Here is a 17,223-nt window from a genome sequence, read left to right as displayed (position 1 = left end):
GAACGTTTTCTTTTTTCATTTCTTTTTTCTTCTTCAGTTAGCTAAAAGGGTTTTACTGTGTCTGTGTGAGAATATTTTCTGCCTAAAATGATCACCAAATTAGAGGAAAAAATGCTCAAGACTGGGTAGGAGGAAAAGAAGTCTGTAGGCTGTTTATTCCCCCATGTTGAGCATCAAGTGTGGCCCCAATGAAAGCATATATGAGGTATATTATGCATTTTTTTAAAACTAAAAAGAAGTTATTTCCTCACTGGTTAATCTTAGCTCTCTAGTTGTTCATGAGGATAATGAAACTCATACCACTTATGACATTTTTTTCATCTGTGGAACAAATGGACAATTTTAAGTAACATTCCAGAGAACTAATAATTCCCAGCTCAACTTAGTCACAGAAATTTGTTGATTTATTCAAAAGGAATCAAACTGGTTTAATACAAAGATCTGTAACTTCAAAGTCAGAGAATCTGACTTTGAATTAAGGCTCAACCACTTATTAGCTGTATGATCTTGGGAAGGTCATTTCTGTTCTCTAGGATTCAGTTTCCTCACCTGCAATATGAGTGAATTGGGGCCAGATGGTCTCTGAGGTTCTTTGTTACTCCAAGTCCAATGTTTTTATATGGAGCAAACATCAAATTTCCTTTAGCTACTGTTCAGCAACTTTAGTTCCATATTCCAGAGCTGAGTAAAATAAGCCACATTTAAAGGCAGTATCAATTACCCAATCTCTTCTTTTCTTCACATTAAAGTGCCCTAATTCCTACAGCAAATCTCTCTATGGCATGGTCTTGAGTTTCTATTTCATCTTGGTTACCGGTGTCAGCACCTAATTCAAGAAAAGGCAGTTGGTGGGACAGCGGGCCTGAAGTCAGGAGGACCCAAGTTCAGATATGGTCTCAGACACTTACTAATGGTGTGACCCTGGGCAATTTATTGAATTTTTACTTGCTTCAGTTTCCCTTTCTGTAAAAATGAGGATAGTAGTAACATCTACTTATCAGGCTTGTTATGAAGATCAAATGAGAAACTATTAGTAAAAAAGAAAAAGTATTTAATTAATGGCCAATACTTATTCTCTTCTCTACCCTTGTCTATATCCTTTCTACAATATGGTTCCCAGAACTGGAGACAGTACTCAAAATGTGGTCTAATTAGGCGAACTATGGTTTCTCCATATCCCATTACTCACTCTATACTCTGAACTATGAATGCAGCCTAAAGGTATTTTGAATATTTTTAGCTGATTACTTTTTTTTTTTTACTTTTAATTATGTTCTGTTTTTGAAATGTTTCTCATGCTTTAGTTGGCATTTTTAAAATACAAAGGCAATTATTTAAATAGTTAATCAAGTACTTAATAAGAAAATATCAAGTGCCTACTACTTGTCAGGAACCTTGGTAGGTACTAGGGATACAAAGGAAAAGGGTGAAATAATCCCTACTCAAAAAAAGTTTCCTTCTGAGAAGAAAGAAAACAACTATGAATGTAACTATATACAATATCTTTATAAAGAGAATAAATGAAAGGGATAATATGAAATTGTTAGGAAGCAAGAGTACCAGCAGTCAGAGAGATCAGTAAGGGCATCAGGTAGCAGGTGGTATTAGAACTTTTCCTTCAAGGAGGAGAAGGATTCTATGAGGTAGAAGGGATGAGGGAGTGAATTACAGGCATTGGGGATGGCCAAAGATAGGGAATGGGGAGTCATGTGAGAGTAATAGAAAGAAAGAAAATTGAATGAATGGGCTAGGGTGTAGAAATGGAAATAAAGTGCAACATGTTTGGAAAGACAGATTTGGTCAGGTGGAAAAGGATGTTAAAAACTAAACAGAGGAGTTCATATTTTATTCTAAGACAATAGGAAACAACTGGATTTATTGAATAGGGAAGTCATATCTGTGCTTAAAGAAATCACTTTACTCTCTGTGTGAAGGAAAGACTGGAGTAGGGAGAGACTTGAGGCAAGGAGACCAGTTAGGAGGATATTGCAATGATACAAAAGGAAGATGACATTGACCTGAATGTCCCCCATCACATGAAGATGATGACTCAATCTCATGGGAACTGATGAGGTTATTGAGAGAGGGAGTTTAAAGAAAGAAAAAAGGATAAAAGAAGAATTCCAAGAGAGATCTTTGGGGAACACTTAGAATTGGAGGTAATGAAAAGAATGATTAGCCAATGGAAATGATTGAAAAAGAGTGGCCAGACATTTGGGAATAGAACCAGGAGAGCATGATATCCCCAAAACCCAGAGAGATGAAAGTATCTAGAAAGAGACAGCAATCAATAGTGTCAAAAAAAGCAGAGATATCAAAAACGATGAGGATGAACACCATGCAGTTTGAAAATCACTGGTAATTTTGGAGAGGGAAGCTTGGGTTGAGTGAAGTTAGAAGCAAGACTGTGAGTTGAGGAGGAAGAGCAGTGGAGGTAGGAGCAAAGGGTGGATATGGCTCTTTTTAGCAGTTTTGCTGTGAAAGGGAAGAGAGGTTCTGGTTGATGTTAGAGTCTATTGAAGGGTTTTTTGTTTAAAGATTGGAGGAAACAAGTATGGTTAAAGGCAATAGTTAAGGAACCATTCGATAAGCAGAAAATAAATATTAAGAAGATAATAACAAGGGTGATTGGATGAAGTAAGGAATCAAATTGTAAGTAAGAAAACAGCAATAAAATGCTTGCAAGTCACAAAGTTGTTTTGAGGAACGGAAGGTTGTACGCATTTATTAAATGCCTACTTTGTACATAGTGCTCTGTTCTTTGAAAACATCTTTCCATTCAATCCTTGCAGCATTTTTGCAGTGTAGGTGCTATTATTATCTCCCTCTCCTATGGTTGAGGAAAGTTAGGTGAACAAAGGCTCAAGGTGACAGAGGTGGCAAGTGTCTTGGGTGAGATTTGAACTCAGGTGTTCCCAACTCCAGGCCCAGAACTCAATCCACTGCACCACTTGGTTTCTTCATATAAGGGGCAATCTGCCAAAGAAGACAGAAGGAATTGAGATCAAGGACTTATTATGTAGAGGGACTTGTCTTTGCAATAAAAAGGGCACCTCATTGTCAGAGACTGGAGAAAAGAAGAAGGGTTTCCAAGTGAAGAGAAGGGAAGAAGATGGAACTTACCTCACATTTGTCATTAAATTAAGAGGTGAGGTCCTCTGCTCGGAGAGTGAATGGAAGAAGAAATGTGGGTCAGGAAGACAGAAGAGGAAGTCTGGCCTGGTTTCTTTGAGGCCTCTGATAGGAACTCAATTAAGGGAAAGTAAAAGGGTTGCCTTACAGTGACTTGCTTCAGCTCTTTTCAGTAGTACATGAGATGAAGCAGAGGAGGCAAATGATGAGAGTAATTCAGGACTAGGTTTTGGCAAAGGATAAGCAGTTTTAGGTCAAAGGTGAAGGAATCTGAGAGTTGTTGATAGTATGGAATTGAATTGGTTAATTATAGGATATAAATAGAGGAGAGAAGAAAGTGAAGTGAGAGCAGGGCTAATGGCCTAAGAAAATACTGAAAATCTAGACAAAAGCAAAGAAAATGTTTAGGAGAGATGGTCAGAGGTTATGGTTAGAGAGCAGTGTCAGAATGTTAAATTAAGGAAATGTAACACCAGTTGATAAAAGTGAGATCCTGAGTTTGGCCATCCTTTAATGTGGTTATGGTGGAGTAAAGGAATACTCCTCTTCAGTTTCAAGGAGATTGAGAAATTAGAGGGTTAGAGTTTGAAGGAACATTAGCATGCATATTAAAGTACTCTAGTATAAGGGTAAGAGGGGAAAAGAGGAAGACAGTGAGCCTTGTGCAACTCCACACTGGTTTGTAATAGCCACCATTATTTGAAAAGGGAAGAAAATTTAATCCAGTAAACTTCAAGAGGCAGAGATTGTTGATGCTGCTAAAAAGAGAATTTGGAAATTGAAGTAGAGAGTAAAAAGAATTTCAACTTTCACTCCAGACCCAATGTGTCAGCAGTGTGAATGAAGATGCTGGAGAGGATGGTGAACAATGCTATCTTGTCTTGATAAGCCAAGTCTCAGAGAAAGCAGGTAAATTATGGAGCTTTTTCATTATAGAACAAAAATTCTGAGGGCACATGAAGAAATGGATTGGGCTGTGACTGAGATTGGTAGGATTAAGGATGATTAGGATAAAAGAATTAAAGACAGTGACTCAAAACTGGGGATAATTTGTTCCTAGGTACCTGACAAATGCGTAAATTAGGGATAGTAAAAGTAATAGATAAGTGGATTCTTGGAAGATGGTGGTATAGGTCAAAAAATTCCAGGCTCTCCAAATTTCCTCCACAAATAGAGAGAACATTGCCTCATGATGGAAGTAGAGTGGCAAAAATGGACAAAAGTTGAAGTAAAGTAGTTTTCCTCCTAAAACAACTTGAGAGGACCTCAGAAAAGACAAGACCTCCAGGGACTAAGGTTTGGCCAAGAGTGAAGCATAAACACCTCCAGGCTGACTTTTGGAGGCTGAGTAGAGGAACATGTAAGGACCCCTCTGCTGTCTCCAGATGCCAGGTCTAGCACTGCTGACCAGATATGGCTCTGGGCTATGGCTGTGGATGAGAAGGAATGAGTTCACACACAGTGAATGAGATACTATAGGTATGATTTTTAAAAAGAGAGAAGAAAAGCAAATTACTAGTATAAAAAATAAAAGGGGTGAATATAGCACTAAAGAAGATGAAATCCAAGCAATTATAAGGAGTTATTTTGCCCAATTATATGCAATAAATTTAATACCTTAAGTGAAATGGAAGAATATTTAAAAAATAAAATTGTCTAGATTAACAGAAGAAATAGACTATCGAAATAGACCTATTTTAGAAAAAAGAAATTGAATAGGCCATAAATGAGCTTCCTAAGAAAAAAGTCACCAGGACCAGATGGATTTACAAGTGAATTCTATCAAACATTTAAAGACCAATTAATTCCAATTTTAAACAAATTATTCAGACTAATAGGCAAAGAAGGGGTCCCACCAAACTTCTTTTAGGAAATAAATATGATATTAATATATAAACCGGGAAAAATAAAAACAGAAAAAGCAAATTGTAGACAAATTTCATTAATGAACATGGATGCAAAAATTCTGCATAAAATATTAGCTAAAAGATTACAATATATTATAAAGATTATACATTATGACCAAGTGTGATTCATACCAGAAATGCAGGGATGGTTTAAAATAATAAAATAAATATAAATAAAATAATAAAAATTAAAATTAAAAAAAATTGTGATTATATTAATAAAAGTAACAAAAGTCATGTGATAATATTAATAGATGCAGAAAAAGCATTTGATAAATTACAATGCTCATTTCCATTAAAAACACTTGAAAGGATAGGCCAAAATGAACTTTCTCTTAAATCAATAAGAAGCATTTACCTAAAACCATCAAAAAACATTATTTTTAGTAGGTATAAGCTAGAAACCTTCCCAGTAAGATCAAGTGTCACCAGTATTATTCAATATAATACAAATGTAATTAATATAACATAATAATATTGAATATATAATAAACATAATAAAGTAAAATAGCATGAAATATAATAAAAATGACAAAATTGCTTGAGTCAATCTATATAGTTCATGCCATTCCAGTAAAACTATCCAAAAGATTATATTGAGTTAGAAAAAGTAATTATAAGATTCATTTGGAAGAACTAAAGGTAAAGATTATCAAAGGAACTAATGGAGAAAAAAGTGAAGGAAGGAGATTTAGCAATGCCAGATCTTAAGCCAAATTATAAGGCAATGGTTATTAAAACTCTCTGAAAATAGAAAATAGAAAGGTAGATCAATAGAACGTAGTAGACATAATTTACAGGAGGAAATATCTTTTGTTTGACAAGTATAAAGACTTAAGTTTTGGGCATAAGATTTCATTATTTGGTAAAAAATATTATTGAGGAAGCCAGAAAGCAAGATGGCAGAAATTGGGCATAGAACAATATCTTCCACCATTTGCCAAGATAATGTCAAAATGGATACGTCACCTAGATGTAAAAGTGGATAGTATAAGACAATTTGAAAAACGTGGAACATGTTAAGGATCTGACTTACGGACAGGTGAACAATTTATGAAGAAGCAAGAGACAGAGTTCATTCATAGATGTAAAATGGATAATTTTTATTACATTAAATTAAAATGGTTTTGCACAAGTAAAACTAATGTAGGAAGGATCAGAAGGAAAGCAGAAAACTGGGTAAAATTTATAGCCATTTTTTTCAGACAAAGGTCTCAAATCTTAAATATATAAAGAACTTTGTGAAATCTATTAAGAATACATGTCGTTCTCCAATTGATAAAAGGTCAAAGGATATCAACAGGCAGTTTTTTCGTGAAGAAATTAAAAATATATATAGTCATGTGAAAAAACGCTCTAAATCATTGATTAGAGAAATGAAAATTAAAACAACCTTGAGATATCTCTTTACACTGATCAGACTGGCCAAATGACAGAAAAGAAAAGTGAGAAATGGTGGAGGGAATGTGGAAAAATTGGGACACTAATTTACTGTTGGTGGAACTGTGAACTAATCTAATCATTTTGAGGAGAAATCTGGAATTATATGCAAAGAGTTACTAAACTGCTTATACACTTTGACTAAGCAACAGCACTACTAGATCTTTCCCAAGATGAATAGGGGAAAAAGAAAAGAACCTTTCTGTTCTAAAATATTTATAGCGGTTCTCTTTGTAGTGACAAAGAACTGGAAATTATGGGGATTTCTGTCAATTGGGAAACGACTGAACAAGTGGTGGTATATAATAGTTATGGAATACTACTGTGCTGTAAGAAATATTGAGCTCAATGATTTTAGAAAAATGTGGAAAGACTTGCATGAAATAACGAAAAACAAAATGAAGAACAAAATAATGAAGAACGAAATGTAAAACCAAGATTGTATAAAGTAACAGTAATGTTTTAAGAACAACTTTCAGTGACTAAGTCATTTTTGCTATTATAAGTATCCAAATTAACTACAAAGGACCTATGGAGGAAGATGATATCTGCATCTGGAGAAAAAAATTGATAGACAGAAGCATGTATAGAATGGTTTTATACATACACACAAATGTGTGTGAGTATGTATATGTATATACATACAAACATTTATGTTTAATGATAGGTTGAGGGTGGAGGGAGGGAAAAAATAATGATACCTAATTATTTATTCAAAAAGAATAGCAAGTTGTATCTAATAAATTTGCCCTTTCATGTGCAATTATCTTTTTTTTGTATTCTACTATGTTACAGAAATATTTGTTTTATTTTTTAAGCTCAAAATTAAAAATAAAAGAATTATTTTTTAAAAAGAAGTAAATAGTGGGAGTTTGCTAGCCTTAGGGGTAGTAGTAGTGAGTGGATTAATAATAAAGTTCACTATCATGAAAGGGTACTGTTACCTGGCAAAGGTCATGGCATAGAACCTTAATCACTCTATTTCCTTCAGCTGCCTGAGTGGTTCCTGAGTGGATGCTGTTACACTCTAGTTTCACACACACACACACACACACACACACACACACACACACACACACACACACATCCCTCCCCACAGCTGGTAGAGAAAGCTGTCTCTACAATTATTTTCCCCATTAGGTATCATCCAATTAATTGTAGCCCATTATTACATCTTGTTGAGATATTTTAAAATCAGTTTTATCTCCATTGACACTCTGCCTGGACTCATTCTGCAATAGTTAGAATCAAATTTGCTGGAAAGAACTCTAACTGAATTTTGAGAGCCGATTTTTAAATTTTCAGTGTGAGCATTTATAACATAGGTATCAGCACATGCTACAAATCAGGGCTAAATTCATTGCTTTTTTGATTATCTAGACTTAAGAAAGTGATGTGGAAAACATAAGTAATGTAGATTAAACTTCAAAGTGTGTTTATACATTCCTACACCTTCAATAAAAATTGTTGTGAAACCTTATCAGCACATTGCTTGTTAGAATACTCCTACCTATTCATACTTCACCTGTCCCAGGGATTATAAAGCACCAGTTGCTGATGTACAAACATGATTCCTCATGTCTAAATGCCCACTTTGTCACTGCCATCCCCTTCAATCCTACACCCCAGTGTTCCATTCTACATCTTCATTTTTCTTTCTGCTAAGCTCTATGGAATTTCTGCTCCATAATTAAGAAACTTGCTTTCATCTTTAAACTTTTTCTTTCTCACTTCTTCTGTCTTCTGACACTCATTGAGACCTGGTTTCCTCTTGATGAAAATATATCCTTGCCCATTCTTTTCAGTACTTATTTTTCTTTCGCTCATGCCCTCAAACTAACTGGTAATGGTGGGAACATTCAGTTAGTACATAAGCATTTGTTAAGTACCTTTCCTCATTTCTCACCTTCAGATTTTAGCTGCATTGGGTTTGTTTCGTGCAAAACCTTTTTTAATTTTATGTAGTCAAAATTCTCCTTTTTAGTTCTCATGAACCTCTCTTTCTACTTTTGGGTCATGAATTTTTTTCTTTATCCATGGATATGACAGATAATTTCTTCCATGTTCCAGTAATTTGCTAATGATATCCCCTTTATGTCTAAGCAATGAGTTTATCTGCCTATACAGAGTCAGAAGTTAGTCTATGACCAGTTTTTGCCAGAATACTTTCCAGGTTTCCTATTAAAGCTTTTGCCCTATTAGCTGGAATCTTTGAGTATATCAAATGCAAGGTTATGATGCTCATTTGCTACTATGTATTGTGTGCCCAATATGTTCCACTGATCAATCTCTATCTTATACAAATTTCATGGATGATTATAGTATTTCACTATAGTTTGAAATCTGGTACTGCTATGCCCCCTTCCTTCCTATTTTGTTTTGCATTAATTTTCTTTATATTCTTGATTATTTTTGCTCCTCAGGATGAAATTTGTTATTATTTTTTCTTGTTCCATAAAGCAATTCTTTTGAAGTTTGATTGTTATGGAATTGAAGAAGGAAAATAATTTAGATAGTATTGTCATTTTTAATACATTGGCTCAACCTCTTAATGAGCACTTAATATTTCTCCAGTCACCTAGATCTCTCTTTATTTGCCTGAAGAGTGCTTTGTAATGGTGTTCATGTAGTTTCTCCATGTATCTTGGCAGGTAGACATTCAAGTATTTTCTACTCCTTGTAATTATTTGAAATGGTATTTATCACCTCCTGATATTTGATAATATATAAAAATGCTGATGATCTGTATGGGTTTGTCTATTCTGCAACTTTGCTGAAATTGCTTTTTATCTCAGCTAGTTTTATTCCTTAGAAATGCTAAAGTTCTCTAAGTAAATCTCATATCATCAGCAAAAAGTGACAGTTTTGTTTCTTCTTTGCCTATGCTTATTCCTGTGATTTGTTTTTCTTGTCTTATTGCTATAGCTAACTTTTCTTGTACAATATTGAATAATGATGATAAAAGAAATCCATGCTTCAGTCTTGATCTTATTAGAAAGGCATCTAGCTTATCCCCATTGCTCTTGGATTTAGATAGATATTAATTTTCATTTTAAGCAGAGCTCCATTTGTTCCTGTGCTTTCTATTGTTTTAAAAAAGGAATGGATGTTGTATTTTGTCAAAAGTGTTTTCTGAATCTCTTGTTATAATGACATGATTTTGTTGCTTATTTATTGATATGGTCAATTATGCTTATGGTTTTCCTGATGTTGAACCATCCCTGAATTCCTGGTAAAAATCCAACCTGGTGATAGTATATGATACTTGTAACACATAATTATGATTGCCTCTATAATATTGTATTTGAAATTTTTGCATCAACATTCATTAGGGAAATTGGTCTATAGTTTCCTTGATCTGTTTTGCCTCTCTCTGGCTTAGGTATCAAAACAATATTTTTGTCATAGAAGAAATTTGATGTCTCCTTTACCATTAAAAAACATCATTTATGTAATATTAGAATAAGTTCTTTAAATGTTTGGTAGAATTCATTTATGAATCCATCTGGTCCTGGAACATTTTTCTTTCTACATGAGCTCATTAGTGGCTTATTCTATCTCTTTTTCTAAGTTAGTTTACTAAATATTCTTTTCCCTGTTCAGCTTAATCTAGGTAATTTACATTTTTGTAAGTATTCATCCATTTCGTTTAGATTATCAGTTTTAACAGTATATAGTTGTGGAAAATGGCTCCTAATAATTCTTTTTATCTCATCTTATATGGTTATGATTTCACTCTTTTCCTTTTTGATACCAATGATTTGGTTTTCTTATTTAAAAAAATTATCCGTTTATTTATTCAACAAAACAGTTCCAAGTTTTATCAATGAATTTTTTTCTTTAACTAGCAACATTGTTAACATCTCCTTTGATTTTCAGGATTTTTAATTTGCTGTTTCTTTGCAGATTTTTAATTTGTTGTTTTTCTAAAATTTTTAGTTGCATGACCAATTCATTGATATGATTCTCTCTGTCTCTGTCTCTGTCTCTGCCTCTTTCTCTGTCTCTGTCTGTCTGTCTCTCTCTCTCTCTTAATGAAGCATTTAGCAATATAAATTTTCCCCAAATCCTGCTTTGGCAGCAACCCACAAATTTGTCATTGTTGCCATTATGTTTTGTGAAAGTATTGATTGTTTTTATGATTTGTTCTTTCACCCATTCACTCTTTAGAATTAGATTATTTAGCTTCCAATTTTACTTAAAAGCTTTCATAAATATATTTTTATTTGAATTACTGTCAGGAAAAGATGCACATCATTTTTGTACTTTCCTACATTTTTGGGGGGACCCTATTACATGATCAATTTTTGTCAAGATGCCCTGTATAATGAATAATAAATATACTCCTTTCTAATCATTATATATATGTATATATATATGATTGTACTCCTTATTTTAATTTTTTTCTTTGTATTATGGTTAGGTTTATCTATATCTGAGAAGGGTAATTGAGGTCCTCCACTAGTACAGTTTAACTCTCTGTTACCACCTATTACTCATTTAATTTTTTCTTCCTAATTTGGATGCTATGACATTTGGTGCATATATATTCAATATTGATCTTAATTCTTAGTCTATGGTACCTTTTAATAAAATATAACTTCCTGATTTTCTCTTTTGATTAGGTTTATTTACTTTTTTTGCCTTTGTTTTGCCTGAGATTATGATTGCTGCTTTTTTTTTTTTTTACTGTAGCTGAAGCATAATTGATTCTGCTCTAGCCTCTTATTTTAACACTATATCTTTCTGCTTCAAGTCTGTTTCTTGGATTCAGATTTCTCTTACATTCTACTTTCCTCTTTCATTTTATGGGTTAGTTCATCTCACTAATAGTCATAGTTATGATGGCTAACTGTGAATTTCCCTCCATACTATTCTCATACTCATCTGTCTCTCTTTTTTTTTTTTTTACCTTTCCTCAAGAATCTCCTTTGCTTCTGATCCTAGCCTTCCTCAAAATGCCTGCCCTTTTATCCTGTCCTCTTTTCTGTTAACTCTTTCCCCTCCTACTTCATTATTGGGTAAGATGAATTTCTGTAACTAACTGTTCAAGAATGTATGTTCTTCCTTCAGTAAACTAATTTAAGTGAGAATGAGTTTCAAGGTTTTTTTTTCCTGTTTTTCCCCTTTCTCCCCTGCATGGTATAAACTCTTCATTGCATTCACCCATTTATGTCTATTTAACTGGATGTATGCACTTCATAAGTCATTGTGTAGGTGAATGTGAAGGATTAAGGCAAAGTTGCCTATTTATTACTCTCTCATCTTGATGTCACCTTATCCTTGGTCTTTACAACCTAGCTGCATTCTGCATTTTCAGGGTTATTACACAAGAATATCCTCTATGCACTCTACAACCCAACATTACTGGACTTCTTGTTATTCTTCACTCTTAACATTCCATCTCCCATTTCTGTGCCCTTAATCTAGTTGTGCCTTATACCTGGAATGGATTCCCTCCTCACTTCCTTATCTTGGAATCCCTGGTTTGCCTTTAAGTCTTAGATCAAATGCTACCTTGTGCTTGAAGACTTTTCTGGTTTCCCTTCCTCCCCAAACACAGGACTGCCCATCACCAGACCCTCAGCTGCTGCTGCCTTCACCCATGATAATACTGTATCTAATTTACTGGTATTTTATCTCCACTGATATGTGTGTCTGTTTTGTTCTGAAAGACAGGGACTGAACTTCCTTTTTTCTTTTTAGAGTGAGCACTTAGTGCAGTGTTGGACAGAGAAGAAGAAAGTAAATGTTGCTTGTTTGCTTGAAGAAATAACTTTTGAAGAAATTTATGAATGTAGAAGCTCAGAAAACTCATGTGTCCTTCATAAAGCTGTTCTTCTCCAAATCTAATTTCCCTATGATTTATGAGATTTTGTTTTTCAGATGCTTCTATCAAATGTAAGAATCTCTGAATAATATGAAATAGGGGAATTTATAAGAAATGGATTCATATTGGTTATGAACAACGAGGTCCAGGGACAAGGACTACGTGGGGCTTGAGAAACAGCAGCAGCAGGAAAGAAGTTTGGTACCTCATTGGATAAGTGGGCAAGACTATGCTGTGCTTATTGATGCTGCTTTGAAGTTGAAAGCACTTATATCCTGAAGAACATGGATTCTATTTTTATTATAATACTTATTGCTATATCTTCTATATTTGTTTTTTGTCTGATATTGCGTTGTTTGTTTTGCCCTAAGACTCAAAGTAACACTCATCAACAGCACAATTCATCAGGAATTTGTGGTTTCTGTGGAGGAGGTGATTCTCGGGGAGAAGATGATGCTTATGGTGGAGATCATTTTTGGGGAGGAGGTGCTGCTTTTGGAGATGATTTCTGGAGAAGGGATGATGCTGGTGGAGAAGATTATTCTTGGAAAGGGTGTGATGCTTATAGAGGAGGTAATTCCTGGGGAGGAGGTGATGCTTTTGCAATGACTGATTCCTGTGGAAGAGGTGATTCCTACGGAGGAGATGATGCTTGTGGAGGAAATGATACCTGTGGAGGACATGATGCTTGTGGAGGAGATGATTACTGTGGAGGAGATGATGTTTGTGGAGGAGGTGATTACTGTGGAGGCGATGATTAATGGGCAAAAGCGATCCAAGAAGAAGGAGATGCTTACCATGATTGACTGACTTGAACAATGTGTTAACCTCTGTCCACTAGTGGCACTCATCTATTACCTGATGAGCACAGGTCCTTGGTTTCCTCTGGAGTGAGTATCAGTACTAAGTCAAAAGAATCCATTTGAGCAGGAGAAATTCATTTTTACAAAAAGATGGGACATTTTGCCAAAGTCAGAAGAAAAGAGACCCTTCTAAAGAATGACAGGTTACATGTAAACAAATAATGGCCCACGAAGATCTGCAAGAAAACTTTGAATGAAACCAAGATGCCAATAGTTAATATATTCTTTAATCAAAGAACAGGTAGAAAGCTTTACCTTTGCAGAACAACAACAAAATAAAAAGTTGGACTCAAAGAATTATTTGCCTCAGTTTTTCTTGGATAAGATTGGGGAGATAGTGAATTTGCTTTTACATTTACTTTCTTCTTCTCTATCCAATGCTAAATGCTGGATCTATCAATCTCTTTTTTCCAAAAGATTTTCTGAAACAGAGATGTCAGAGGACCTATGTCAGACTGTGATAAATACATGATATTCTACACCTAGTTGGCAAACTAGTTGTAAAGAGAATCCCAGAATCACAAATTATCTACCCAAGATTTTTGAAAGACTTTGAAGATTGTTTTCCCCTCTGGGAAATGTAATGGCAAATAATAATCATGGTAGTTCCATCAAGAAAAAAATAGTTTCTAGGGGAAACCTAGTGACTATAAATTTCATGTCGGGTCAATTAGTAGGACTGATCTCAGGGAAAGCTTATTGAGATCACTTACTTCTTTTAAAACACAGTTAAGTGTCACCTCCTTCATGAAGCCTTTCTGATTTTTCCAACTGAATGAGATCTGTTTCTGCTCAAATTGTATTAGAGCAATTTGTAGAGATTTTCTTTTCCCCTTATTTTAAGCAAACTTGTATTTTATGCAATTCAATTTAGTGGTAATGCTTATTTGAATCTGTATCACAAAGGGTTAAACAATGAATTTTTTAGAACAATGAAGCACATTTACTCAAATTGATCTTACAATTATTCATATTTTAATGAGAGCAAAAATGTTTAGTACCATTAATATATATAATAAAGTAAATATTTTTCAATATTTTTTCATTCCATGTTTATCTGATTCTTTAAAAAATTATTTCTGTATATGTTTATAATGTTCATTATGTATTAGTAGTACAGGTACATATGTAACATATAGACGCAACTTAAAGCTATTAATGCCTAAAATTACACTTGAATTTTTGAGACAACCTCTATAACTTGAATATAGTTAAATACTGGCTAAATGTAAATACACTGGGCAAGCAGGTCTGACAATTATATATACATATGTACACACACACACACATATATGTATATATATATACACACACACACATATATATATACACACACACACACACACACATATATATGTGTATATATATATATACATATATATATGTGTGTATATATATATATATATATATATATATATATATATATATACATATATGTTTTACTGATAGGACTGTGCAATCAGAAAAATACAGAGACCACTAGCTTAGACAAGAGGGCTAGCAAGGAAAATAAATGTCCAGATGTGGATTCATAAAGGAAGAGAAGTTTTCTAGATTGTCTTTCACACCCCAAAATTCAGGCAAAAGTTGTCAACAAACCTTACATAACAATTTAATTTTGTTGTGACTGATCATACTCATTTGTTTAATGGAGGTTAAAGCATCCACCAGCAATTCCCTGAGTCTCAGCCAGCAGAAAGTCAGCTTTGTAATCATGACACTTGCCTCTCGATTGAAGACCATGAAAGAAATTTCTTATCCTGATCCTTACCCTCATCATACCTTGTATTATACTTATATATACACCAGGCTCCACACCTCATAGGAGACTGTACATTCTTTGAGGATAAGAAGACTGTCACATCCCATCTTTGAGAACACCAGTATCTCATATCTACCAGATGCTTAATTTTATTTTAATTGTTAAATTTATTCACTTAGCATTTAAGTCAAAAGACGTGAATTAGGTCAAGACATTGCTCAGGTCCATCTGGGAAAGCACATCTATTGGCCTGAAATTTGCTGTGGAAGGAGAGGAACAATCATAGAAATTTCTTTTTTTTCTACCTGTTACACCAGTAGAAGGGTTGTGTTCGTCCTTCATTGCTGAAGAAGACCAGTAGAAGGACCTGTACTTGGAGACGCTAGAAGAGGAAATACTGTCTCTCTTTTTCTCTCTTCCTCCTGCCAAGTGATTTTTTTCCCATTCGGGTTGGAAAGGGAAGGACTTGAAATAGAAATAATGAGACTCCTGAGACACTATTATTTGGTCATGAAAAAATATGAGATGTTGAGAGGAGACTGATATATCCATCAGCTCAGAGGAATAATTTGAGTTATTCCATATCCATGCTTATGCCTCAGTGCCTTGTGACAACTTTGTAAGGGATCTGGTTCTAAGAGGAGATTTCAAGTGGAGTTGAGAAAAGAACTTTCTCAGCTTGCATGGGAATAATACACAATTGGATTAAGTAGCAATGATTCTGTGATATATTAAATATCTTTATGTATAATAAGTAATAAAATTGAAATTTATTTTTAAAATAAAAATGTTTTCTTAATTTCAGAAAAACCCATTCCTGTAAGATTATATATACATATATATGTGCATATACACATATATACATATATACCATATATACCATATATATACACATATACACACATATATGTGTGTATGTGTATGTAAGCATGTACATACATATATATTTAAAGACATGGGCTTTTAATCTTTAGGCAGATTATGACCTTGGACATGAGTCTGCTGAGTAAGGATTCTTAGGGACTTCCATATAAAAAGAGACTACACTATTGTGACTTCCATTTAGAAAGACAAAGACTAAAGGGATAAGGCATAGAACACTATACAAGGAGACCCAGTTCTTCCATAGGCAAGTTATGTGACATTGGAAAATAAATTAATCTTCTTGGGTCTTAATTTCTTGACCTGTAAAAATGGAAAGGAGGCTAGGTGATCTTTAAAGGTTCTGCTGTCTCTGATCCAGTTACTAATATAAGATTTCTGTCACAGATGAAGCTGCCCCAATAATGTTGTTGACATTCGTATTGTACAGAGAACTCTTGGTCTCAGATTCAGACTCAGGTTCACCAATGGGATCTACAATGGGAAGCAATCTAAAGTGTCATTTATAACAATGTCATTGTTTTCTTTAAAGCGATTTGCCTGACACTGAGAAATAATTTGTATGAATAATAGAGCAATACACAGACAGGCTTGTGTCCTGCAAGAAGTTTCTTTTTAAAATATTATATTCATGTATCTAATCATTCATTCATTTATTTTGAAATTATTTTTAAAAATTTTGATTTCCTAATTCTTTTTTTGATCTAGCCCCTCCATCCCCCATTGAGAAGGTAAGGAATATGATCTCAATTACATATGTAATATCATACAAAATATATTTTCACATTAGTTCAGTTGAAAAAATAAAAAAAGCAAAGAAAATCAAGTAGATGAAAGGAGTATACTTCAGTCTGCACTTAAGATCTCTTCTTGGGACACACACTTTTTCATTATGCATTGATCTGTCAGGTAAAATCTTTCATGCTTTGTTAATTTGTTTATATCACTCTTTATGTCTAAATCATGTATTCATTTTTATCTTATCTTGGCATATTGCATGAGATGTTGGTGTATGCCTTGTTTCTGCCAAACTACTTTCCAGTTTTCCTAGAAACTTCTATCCAATAGTGAGGTTTCCCTTAAAATCTTGAGTAGTTGATTTCATAAAACACTAGGCTACTATGGTCATTTAGTATATTTTATTGCGTACCTAATACATTCTACTGATCTACCACTTTATTTCTTAGCCAATACCTGATCATTTTAGTGATTACTACTTTTTAATATAGATTAAAATCTGGTAGTTCTAGGCTGCCTTCTTTCACATTTTAAAATTTTGATTCCCTTAATATCTGTTACCTTTTGTTAACCATCTAAAATGTTGTTCTTGTCAGTGATTTTAGAGTTCATGAAAATAATGTACAATCTTATTGTGTTTCATGTGATTAAAAATATTGTTTGCAATAA

General features: G+C 33.9%; 1 long non-coding RNA gene across 4 annotated transcripts in view; it reads left to right on the top strand.

The window, feature by feature from the left end:
• The window catches only part of LOC140501033 (uncharacterized), a 34,428-nt gene extending 20,959 nt beyond the window's left edge, over window positions 1-13,469 (top strand). For 2 of the 4 annotated variants that reach the window (XR_011966034.1, XR_011966027.1), the window contains exons 3-4: window positions 3,951-4,041; window positions 12,186-13,469. This is a non-coding gene — a long non-coding RNA (uncharacterized lncRNA). The remainder of the gene's footprint in view (window positions 1-3,950; window positions 4,042-12,185) is intronic. The other 2 variants (XR_011966032.1, XR_011966033.1) reach the window with 2 other exon arrangements.
• Window positions 13,470-17,223: the final 3,754 nt, after the last annotated feature.

Source organism: Notamacropus eugenii, chromosome 1 (genome assembly GCF_028372415.1).
Source record: "Notamacropus eugenii isolate mMacEug1 chromosome 1, mMacEug1.pri_v2, whole genome shotgun sequence".
In the NCBI taxonomy this organism is placed as follows: domain Eukaryota; kingdom Metazoa; phylum Chordata; class Mammalia; order Diprotodontia; family Macropodidae; genus Notamacropus; species Notamacropus eugenii.
Note: the sequence above shows the minus strand (reverse complement) of the source record. Positions and strands in the feature narration are given on the sequence as shown.